We start from the raw sequence: 12,200 nt of genomic DNA, 5'->3' as shown, positions 1-12,200 counted from the left end.
TTGAACAATATGATAATCACGAAATGTGGGAGGAAAATACTCTACATGAAATTGAAGAGCAGGTGTCAAGTAAAATAACATTAGAAACACCTACTCCAAAGGAAAAATAATTGAAAAGAACTAGTGAAAGTATTTCTTGAAATCTTTCAGGGAATTCGAAAGAATTCAAAGTTTTCGAAAGAAGGAAAACCATAGGCATAGAAGAAGAATCATCTAAAGGTAGAAACACAGAGATTTAAACTACAATTATGCACTCAAGCGAGCCAATTTTTACTTTGCAGTGTATTGAAGAAACATAATCTGATTCTCCTTCTTCTAGTGATCAAAATATTTTTGCTAAGTTTTTAGAAATGAAGAAAAAGAATGAACTCCTAAAGTCTGCCAATTATTCTCGGCTATGGAAACAAAATTCTTCCACCCAGAACAGGTTATTATCAAAATTATATCCTAACAAAGGACAGTTCGAGTCAGCATTTCTTGAGCCAAAAGTTCGAGTCCCAAAGACTACACAAGATTATAAAACATATCTATTTTATTTTGATACAAAACAAATTCACCCTATAGATTAGATAGATCTACATAAACAAATGGGTGAAATGATATTTTATTTTTTGACAAATTCTGCAATGGTTGCTTCAAAGTTATAAGCTTATTTAAACAACATGCACTCTCAACTGAAATTGGAAAGGATGTCATCATTAGCCAAAGATACAAGAACAAAGTATTTAGAAAAATTGATTATTAAATTATGAAGAAAGAACAATGATGTTGATGTAGCACAAGATATTATCAAAAAGAGAAATGTTGACATTCAGGCCCTACGAAGAAAAATAAAAATGCCAACAACATAACATTCCCAAGCACACGAAGTAGGAGAAATTGAGAAAGAAAAAGAGGTCATGTTACATATGATTGTATAACAAAGTCTCAAATACAAAAAATGGAGACAAAGATGGAAAAGATGTTAAAGGAAAAGGAGCAACATGTTGGTGCAAGGACTTCAATAGTGGAAACAGGATCAACTAGACAAGATTCAACAAAGAAGTTATCTAAAGAAATGGGTGATCTCTCATTGAGAAATATGGAAATTGAAAAGTTGAAAGCATCATTGCAAAGGGCAGAATAAAATAAAATTAAAGCAAATAATGCATACATTTCAGAGGTACAAAACAATTTCAAACTTGTCAAACAACTTGAAAAATATCAGGATGAATCAATTAGTGCCCAAAATTTGTCAGAAGCCAAGGAGAAAATATGGATAGACATTAATTCAACTATTTCAGATTTTTGGACATCTATAGAAATTATTTTTGAATAGGAACAACTGGTGAACAAAGAAAAATCAACCATTGAAGAGATCAAATAAGAACTTAATCATAAGCCCGAAGAAGCAACTAGAATCATCAAGGTATTAAATTAAAAAATGAGTGAGGAACTGGAATAGATGGGGATTGAAGATAAGGTAGATGCAGTCCTTGAAGTGAGAAAGGTGTTGATCGAAAGGAATTTAATGTTACAGTTGGAGAACAAATTCCAAAAGTTACAAGTCCAGATCAAGAATTTTCATAAAAAGTTCTTCGTTCTTCAACAAAAAGGACTCCCATAATTGTGGATTCTCATGGTCATTTAATCCAAATGAAAGAATATCAACAAAGGCTACATGATATAGTAGCAGACAGATCAAAATTTGCCAAAGTTAAAGGAATTATTAGTGGTAAAAGTTTTCTTCAAGGTATAGAAGATGATTTGTTTATTTCACATGAAATTCATCATCTTTTTGTCAGCAAACTCACTTTTGAAAAATATATTGAGGTAGATGAGGCCTACAGAAAGGTAATAAAATTTTCATGCCTAGATGATGATCAGTGGGATAAGTTCGTTGAACTTATTAGTTAAACAACAAACATATTTTGAGGTATAATTTTGACAAAGTGCAGAATAATCAGGAACACAATCAACAGAAGCAAACTTTAAAGCAAGTAGTTGAAGACACGATCTTTGATTAATGTGCAGTTTCCACTTAACTAGTCGAATATTTCTTTTTAAAGTAATTTTGTTGTAAATATCGAAATCGTTTTGCATAAGTGTTTATTTTCTCATGAAAAAGTTGTAATAGGTTAGATATTTTGAGGACAAATTTATATGTACTTTGAAATTCAAATGAAGAAGGGTTGACACTTTGACAAAACCAATATACATTGTTGTATTTTGGAAATTTTTGAAGATAAACAAAGGTGTTTGGCTTCAGTTTTTAGCATCATTTGTGTTCATGTGAGTTTTCCCATGTAATCATTTTTGTTATTCTTTGTATATTTTATGTAACATAGAAGTATTGAGTAAGGCTAGGTTAAGTTTTGACGTCCCTAATATCCCACCACAAAGTTATTATCATTACTGAGAATAGCTAATTGAACAATTTGTTTAAATTTGTACCTCTGCATCAATAAATTGTTACCTTTTGTCATCTCTTAAATATATATTTTTTAGCTATAGAAATCTTTCTATATGCCTCCACTATATTGGATAATTCAAGTATTCAAGAAGGATATTTAGTTACCACATATTTTCTTCTTTCATCTATCACAAGAATTTAAAGGATTGTATGTTGTTAATATTGAGATCAAAACTTTGAGAAATATTTGAAGTTTTTGGATAATGTACATGTAAATCGTTTGATTCATTGATCATTCATTTCAAATAAATTCCTCATTTAGATGCTCTGGCACAATTCTCCAGCCAATAATTGTCTTCAAAGAAACACATCGGATCGGTGCCATTGTTGGGGAACGAAGTTTTGAAGTTTATTTTCCTTGGGACAATGATTAGAATTCCCTATTAATGGTGAATAAGAGGTTAGTCGGCTAAAATATTTCTCCTGGCGACTTTATAGATTAAAATACAAGTTCACACAGGAATACTAGATCTTATTATGATCCTAAGATATTCACTCCATTATCTGATCTAGATATACTTGTATGAATTGCTTCCCTCAGATGTAGACTTGAAGCTTCTACTTCTACTTATCTTCCACCAGAGTCAATTTCACAACTTAAGAAACCAGAACAAATCCCTACGCCTTCCAATTTGTTTGATCTACCTCCTCAAGTCCTAAAACTTCTTTCTGTTGGAATAGATATATAAAATTCCTTATTGGTTCATCAACTTGAATCTTTTGAACTTCCTATCTCCCTTTCAGAATCCTCTAGTACAAAAGCAGAACTTGAACTAAAATTACCTGGACTCAAACCTGGAGATTTAATATCCTCATTTATTCATACCTATCCTTATATTTCTGATCAGCCTGAGGAGGAGATTAGAATTTATACAAACCCTTTAGATTTTGAAGATCAAGGGAAGATTGTTCCTGAAGTTGAAAAGTTAATCATTCACCCTCAATTTCCAAAAAAACTTATAATTTCAGGGAAACCATCTCCCAAGAAACCCTTGTCTCCTAAACAGTCAATTTCACAATAAGAAATGGCTAGGATAGGACCAATTGTGGCAGCCAGATATGAAGAATTAGTGCTACCACCAATAGCTCAGATTCATGATTTTCCTGAAGGTTATTTAAAACATCTGCGTAGGTACAATGGGGAAACATGATCAAATCCAAAAGATCATTCATATGAATTTTTGGATTTTGCAGATAATATGAATATAGAAAGTGAAGATGTATATATGAGGTTGTTTGTTAAATAATTGTAATGAAATGTTAGGATTTGGTTTAGACAGTTACAACTAAATTCTATTCATACATGGGCAGAGTTAACCATTATTTTCATAAACCAGTGGGGAATAGAGAAGGATCATGTTTATTGTTTATTTGAGTTTGTGGACCTCAAAATGAATCCTACTGAACCTGTGTCAGATTTCATCAAGAGGCTTAATAAAATTTATAATAATATGCATGCATATTGTATATCTCTAGTCACTGCAACAAGGTTATATTTTCTAATGCTTTTGATGAACTTTGGCAGACATGCAAATTGATGCAATAAAAATTGAGGCTAATAGAGCAACATGAATTAAATTGAGAGCAAAGGTAAAAAAGCAGAAAGAAAATTGGAGGCAAGAAAAAAAATTGGTTCATCTTCAAAAAATAAGGAACATGAACATACAATTGATGAAATCACTTCAATGTTAAGAAACTTGTCTAATAGGATTTCAAGGATGGAGATACAACATAAACAAGTGCAACAAAATATGAAGTCCTCCAGGACCCTACAAAGTACCTTTTCAATGACATATCTTACAGAGGGAAAGGAAAAATACTGACCAACAGATTCAACCCCCATTGATGATAGATGATCAAGATCCGGAAGAAATAACACCTATTGTTAATGACATAAATTATTTTTTTGATCAACATCTTGAAAATGCTATTGTTCTTGTAAATAAAGTTTAGTTAGTAGCTCAGAATATAGAATCTTCCGAAGTTTCTAAATGCCAAGCCTTTTATGAATTTCTAATTGCTGAACTAAACAAAAGGTATGGTCTAATACCAAGACGAAGTCCACGTAGACCTGTAAATAAAGTTACCTTTGATTTATCACAAGACAAGACTATTGAAACTTTATCTTCACAACCTTAAAGTCAGGCACCAGACCAACCAACAATAGAAAAATTTATTTCTCTCGTTTTTAATGTAGAAAAGGAACTTGAAAAAGTCAAAATTCCAATTCCTTTATCAGAACTCAAGAGAAACCCTGGTTACAAGCAGCAGGTATCTAAATGGATTTAGTCTTCAAGTGTGGATGCTGAAGGAGATGTAATCAATTTACAAGATGAAAAACCTTCTGTTATTTTTGGATCAATTTTGGACATTCAAGATGAGAGTGTTCCTCCTTTCTATTTGACTCTAAAGATCCATGATTTTCTCCTCTATAATTGTATGTTAGATTCTGGGGCATCCCATAATTTAATGCCAAAAATCATTATGGACCAACTTTAGTTGCAGGTGACAAGGCCCTACCATGACTTGTATATGTTTGATTCAAAGAAGGTGCAGTGTTTGGGGCTAATCAAAGACCTGGTAGTGACTTTAGCCCAAATTCGTATAAAAATTATAGTAATGGATATAGTGGTTATAGATATTCCCCCAAAATTTGATATGTTGCTATCAAGGTCCCGATGTGCTAAACTTTGAGGAATTTTACAAATGGATATGTCATATGCTACTATTCCGGTTTATGGAGGAGAACATTTAAGATTTTATAGAGACGTCGAGAATATAAATACTGTGTGTAATGTTAGACAATATGTAAATCACCCTATCTATGTCGTGGCCCAAGATTTAGGGTGTTTTATTATAGTTGTAAATGAGGAGTTCAATGTATAGGAAAAAATTGAAGACATTGTAAGTATTCCTCAGCCTTCAGAAAATGATATTTGGAAGATGTATTTTGGTGGAGCCTCTTCTAAAGATGGATCTGGAGTTGGAATTCTTTTAATTTCACCTGAAAAGAAAATCATCACTCAACCTTTTAAACTAAACTTTGAGGTCACTAACAATGTGGTAGAATATGAAGCTTGAATACTAGGATTAGAGTTGGCCAAGAAAATGAAGGTTGAAATATTATCGATGTTTAGTGATTCAGAATTAATGGTGAAACATGTTAGAAATATTTGTCAGACAAAACATCCTAGGTTAAGAGCTTATAAGAATGAGACATGGGATTGTATAGAGAATTATTTCCAAGCTTTTAATATTGAAGCTATACCAAGAGAGTATAACATGCAAGCTAATTCCTTAGTAGTTTCTGTAAGCACCTTAAAAGTCGCAAAATCCTTCCAATTGCAATATCATATTGAAGTTAGGTACAAAAATTCTATCCCTCATAATGTGAAACATTGGCAAGTATTTGAAAATGATGAGCAATTGAAAAAAATTATGCAACTATTGAGGAATTTTTTTGCCTGCATAAAGATGAAGAGAATAATGAAAGAATAACAGAAGATATTGATGATTCAGAGATCAAATTCAAGCAGAAAATAATTGATCATGATATTATTAAACTATCCAACAATCACATTCCTAAGGGACTAGTTCCCCTTAAGAGATTTTTTGACCAGAATGATGTGATAAAACCTCCCGGGATAAATTCACAGCAAGATGATGTGCAAGACTGTAATGTTGGTACAATAGAAGAAATTAGAAGCATCAAACTTTCAACAACATTACCAAAGGAGATCAGAGACAAATATGTTCAGTTATTTAGGGAATATAAAGATGTTTTTGCATAGAGATATGAAGACTTGAAGACTTATGACACTTCTATCACTGAACGCAATATTCCTTTAAAACTAGTGGCTAAACCATTTCAACAGAAATTGAGAAGAATAAATCCAATTCTACTGCAAATAATTGAAAAGGAATTAAAGAAACTGTTAGATGCAAAAATCATAGTTCCTTTAAGATATTTTGATTGGATAGCCAATCCAGTTCCTGCCAGGAAAAAGAATGGAGAAATAAGGCTTTGCGTTGACTTTAGGAATATTAACAAATTGTCACTGAAGGATAATTATCCACTGCCAAATATGGATCATATGCTTCAAAGGGTAACAAGGTCAAATATAATTTCAAAGTTAGATGGTTTTTCAAGATACAACCAGATATTGGTCAACAAAGAGGATAGGGAAAATACAACTTTTACCACACCATTGGGTAGACTCATGTATGCTAATGTGCCTTTTGGCCTAATAAATGCAGGGGCAACCTTTCAGAGAGCCATAGAATTAGCATTTGTTGGAAAAGTAAATAAGTTTATAGTGATTTACCTTGATGTTCTAACTGTCTTTTCAAAATTTGATGCACAACATATAAAACATTTGGAGAAACTTTTTGATAGATGTAGAAAATTTGGGATTTCCCTTAATCCCAAGAAACCAATATTTGCCTTGAAAGAAGGAAAATTGTTGGGGCACATTATTTCAAAGGAAGGTGTCACAATAGATCCCAAAAGAATATCATTTATTTAGTTAATGAATTTACCCATAACAAAGAAATAAATTCAAGCATTTTGAGGTAAAATCAATTTCTTAAGAAGATTTATATTTAACTATGTTGAGATTGTAAAAGATATCACTGATACGCTTAAAAAGAATCACGAGGTTAAATGGAATGCACAGGCTATATTTTCCTTTCCTCAAATAAAAAAGCACTTACAGACGCACCAGTTCTAGCCAGTCCAAATTATTCAAATCCTTTCACTATTTTCCCTTTTGCATTAGATAATACAATAACAACTATTTTATTACAAAAAAATGAAGATTATCATGAACATCCAATTGCTTTATTTAGCAAAGTTATGAGGGATGCAAAACTAAAGTATGATATAATTGAAAACCATACCTATGATTTAGTTCAATATTTGAAAGCTTTAAAAATTTATGTACTACATTCTCCAATAACAACTTTTGTACCCAACAAAACATAAAAACAATACTGACTCAAGCTATTACATATGGGAAAAGGGGAAAGCTAAAATCTTAGAGTTTGATTTGGATATTAAACCCACAAAGCTAGTTAAAGGACAAGAATTGGCAAGTTACTAGTAGAACCAAATTGTAAAGTTTTGGGAATAAAATCAATCATGCAAATTTTAGGTACACAGGAGGAGAAGAATCCATAAGAATCTTCTTCTGTTCCAGAGGAGAAGAACCCACAAGAACCTTCTTCTAGTTTGGTTCCTGTTCGACTTCCTTTACACATTGATGAGAAATTTTTGTTATCACATTGGTATAAGGATATGGTACATTTTCTGCCAGATTTTGAATATCCTCTTGAGTTCACAAAGAATCAATTCAGGTCTCTTAAGCTGAAAGTAATGAAAATATTGTATACTTATGAAAATCTGTATTGGAAGGATCCATTGAATATTATTTTACTATGTTTGATTGAAAGTGAAATAAAGGGTCTAATTGAGCAGTTTCATGAAGGAGTATGTGGAGGCCACTATGCTTGGAGAGAAAATGCACACAATATATTAGGAGTAGGATTCTATTGGCCTAAACTATTTTCCCAAGTTGGTTTGAAAGTACGGAGTTGCATTCCTTGCCAAATATTTGCAAGTAAATAAAAACTAGCTGCTCTACCTCTCATTCCAGTCTTGGTTGAAGCTCCTTTCTTGCAATGGGGTCTAGATTTTATTGGTGAAATAATTCCTTCATCTAGTAATCAATATAGGTGGATCCTAACAACAATAGATTATTTCAAAAAATGGGTAGAATCTATCCTTGTGAGAAATGCAATTGATTCTGTTGTCATGAATTTCATTGAAGAAAATATTTTATCCAGGTTTGGTTGTCCAAGACAAATAATTACAGATAATGCTTAATATCTCAGTTCCATTAAAATGATTGAGTTTTTTCAAAAATACCAAATGTCTTTACATCACTCTACACTGCATTATCCACAAGGGAATGGAATAGCAGAGTCATCAAACAAAAGATTAATTAAAGTTATTAAGAAGTTGTTAGAAAATCATAAAAGAAATTAGGATAGTCACTTGAAGTATGCAGTCTAGGCAAATAGAGTTTCACCAAAATGATCTACTGGTAAATCTTCATTTCAATTAGTTTATTGGAACTGGAGCTCTTGTGGGATTCTTATGAGGAAACTAGTGATTTCTGAAAAAGAATTAATCAGATCATTGAACTTAATCAAGACAGAGAGGAAGTTCAACACAAAATCCTCCAATATCAAGATAAAATGAAAAGTTAATTTGACATGAGAGCCAGAGAGAGAGATTTAAGGAAGGGAGACCTAGTATTAAGATGGGACACAAGAAGAGAATAAAAAAGGAAAGCAATGAAAGTTTGACAACCTCTAGTTGGGACCTTTAGAAATTGCAAAAATCAAGGGAAACAATATTTTCATTCTTCAGAATTTACAGGGAGAATATTACTCATTGCTAGCGAATGGGCAATATTTGAAACATTACCTTCAATATTGAGCAAGTTTCTTTTATTATCATTGTAAATGATTAGTGCGATTTACATTTACAGAGCAAGTGTGATTTTCTACAACAATGACTCCATATCTCGAGGAGAAGGAACATGGATCTACATGTTCTATGCATCCTGTAGGGGGAAGCAGTCCCCGGATGGAGTCGATGTTGTAACATTTTTTCACCTTATGTTTTTCTAGATAAGAAAAAATGTATTTTTTTCTTACACTTTGTAATAAAACATTGGCATATCTTTTTCAAATGCCACTTTGGTTTAATTTTCAGGAAAATAAGGGATTTTATTTGTTTATGTATTAAATGCCACCAGCATGTATATCGTTCACACATATTCCAATCGCCTAGATCCTACCCACCGTGATCAATGGTCAATAATGAAATGCGGGACCCCCCCACGCTCTTGACGTTTAACTGAGGGACGAGGGGTTGGCAATCCTATTTCTAAATATAGCCAAAAACTACGTATCAAGCGCTCATCCATTGCGCTCCCCCATCTCCCAAAACTACACAACGCCGACACCGCCCCCCGCAAACCACTCTCCCACCTAGTCGTTACTTCCGCTAACTTATCCATCTGCTATCATGTCTGCTAACTAGCCGCCAAAGTAGTTATTACTATTTCCTCCATTCTCCATCATCTCATTACCGTCAACTCATTGAATTAACTCCTGACAACGTTTCAAAATCAATTAAACATTTCTATTATTGATTGCCAATGGATATCTTCCATTTCTAAAACTAAATTTGTCTTGCATTTCCCAGGGTCGTTCACTCAAATTCACAGTGTAGCAGGATGTGCATATGGATTCCAAGTTCACGACTTCCGCTTTGTTCAATGCCTATACGATTCCGAAGTATTCAAAATATTCTCGTTCTCTATTTTTTTCAAAATGAATTCTTCCAAAGGGAAAAGTAAGTTGCAGATAGAAAACCTTATGCTTCCCCCAGTGTCGAATCTAGATGAACTTCCATTGGTAGATGCTAATTTTAAAATTGCAGAGACCAAATGTGAATTTGACTTATATGAATTGCACAATTAGGCCTTCCAAAATTTTGAAGATGCCAGCGACAAGTTTATTTTTTGGGAATTTATGCCTCTATTTGTCTTCCCTCAAACCTACCATTTTACTGAATTTATTTCCTGGTGTGAAAGTCGTTATTTTCGTAGTGAAAGAGAAATTGTGGCCATAAATGGTGAAAACCTATTCTGTATAACACCAGAATCCATTCTACAAGATTTGTAGATTAATCCTCCAAGCTCTATTCATACTTTTCTAGTTTATTCATTAATGAATATCTATCAAAAATTTACCTTTCAGCAGAGAGCCAATATTTTTGAATCATTTTTGCCAGAAGGTTTTGAATTGCCTTGTCATAATCCACCTTATTCCTCGACAACATTTCCATAAATGTCCAGACAAATAATTTATATGGTATATTATCTTCTAGGCTATCAAAATGATGAATAAATTGATGAGGTCATCCTAGGGTTCATGTTTGTCTTTTCATTTGGGAAAAATCCTTGTCCTTTCCAATTTTGGCCAATTCATGTTAGATATCACTCATGAGCAATTCTTGATGTTCAATGCAGAGAGGGCCTTTAAACATCAATCTGTATTACTTTACTTGTTCCTATATCACGAAGAAGAGAGGTTTAAGGTGCCTTTACAAAAGTTGGATTCACTAGGGAGGCCACAGTCAACCATTCATTGGACTTCACTGGTCATAAAGAATTCAAAATATTATTCCTTCAATGAATTTGTAGATCAATTTCTATATTTGTCATTACGCCTTCTTAGTAGTGATGAAATTCCAAGGATATCAATAGATATCAAGAGAATTTTTCCATTTTTTGTTCCTATGAGGATTTTTGCTTTCGAATTCATCAGGCAAAGTTTGAATGTGGATGAAATTCATTTTGTGTTAAGAAAACAAAAAGCTCAATTTAAACTAAAAGCTCACGTGGGTACCTTTATAGTAAATTACAGAGTAGCTGATAAAGAGGTAGAGAACTTGTTAAGTCAACTGAAGTTTAAAATGAGTTTTAGTTGGCCTTATGATCATCTAGGAAAAATTTCAGCGATTGGGCTTGAGCAGAAGTCTGCTCCTTATACACATATTTTAAAACCAGAAATTGACCAATATGTTAATTAGGAAATATGTGAGGAAAATACTCTATAGGAAATTGAAGAGTGGGTATCAAGCCAGACAACATTACAAACACCTACTCCAAAGGAAAAAGAATTGAAAAGAACCAGTGAAAGTACTTCTCAAAATCTTTCAGGGAATTCGACAGAATTCAGAGTTTTCAAAAGAAGGAAAACCAGAGACACAAAAGAAGAATCATCAGAAGGTAGAGCACTGATATTTTAATTACAGTTATGCACTCAAGCGAGCCAATTTTTACTTTGCAGCATATTGAAGAAACATCATCTAATTCTCCTTCTTCCAATGATCAAAATATTTTTGCTAAGTTTTTAGAAATGAAGAAAGAGAATGAATTCCTAAAGTCTACCACTTATTCTCATTTCTGGAAACAAACTTCTTCCACCCAGAACAGGTTATTGTTAGCACTAGATCCTGACTAGATCCTGACAGAGGACAGTATAGTTGGCATTTCTAGAGCCAAAAGTTCCAGTCCCAAATACTGCACAAGATTATAAAACATCTCTATTTTATTTTGATACAAAACAAATTCACCCTATAGATCAGATAGATCTACATCAACAAATGGTGAAATGATATTTTCTTCTTTAACAAATTCTGCCATGGCTATTTCAAAGTTACAGGCTTTTTTAAACAACGTGCACTCTTAACTGAAATTGGAAAGGATGTCATAATTAACCAAAGATACAAGAACAAAGCATTTAGAAGATTTGATTACTAAATTAGGAATAAATCCTAATGATGTAGATGCAACACAAGATATTATAAAAAACAGAAATGCTAACATTCACGCCCTAAGAAGAAAACTAAAAATTCCAACAACAGAACATTCCCAAGCACGGGAAGTAGGATAAATTGAGAAAGAAAAAGAGATAATGTTACATATGATTGTAGAACAGAGTCTGCAAATATAGAAAATGGAGATCGAGATGGAAAATATGTTAAAGGAAAGGGAGAAGAATGTTGGCGCAGGGACTTCAACAGTGGACACAGGATCAACCAGCCAATATTCAACATAGTAGTTATTTGAAGCAATAGGTGATCTCTCATTGATAAATATGGCAATTG

Source organism: Pinus tabuliformis, chromosome 9, assembly GCF_031772625.1.
Source record: "Pinus tabuliformis cultivar Carrire ecotype Pingquan chromosome 9, CPIR1, whole genome shotgun sequence".
NCBI classification, from domain to species: domain Eukaryota; kingdom Viridiplantae; phylum Streptophyta; class Pinopsida; order Pinales; family Pinaceae; genus Pinus; species Pinus tabuliformis.
Note: the sequence above shows the minus strand (reverse complement) of the source record.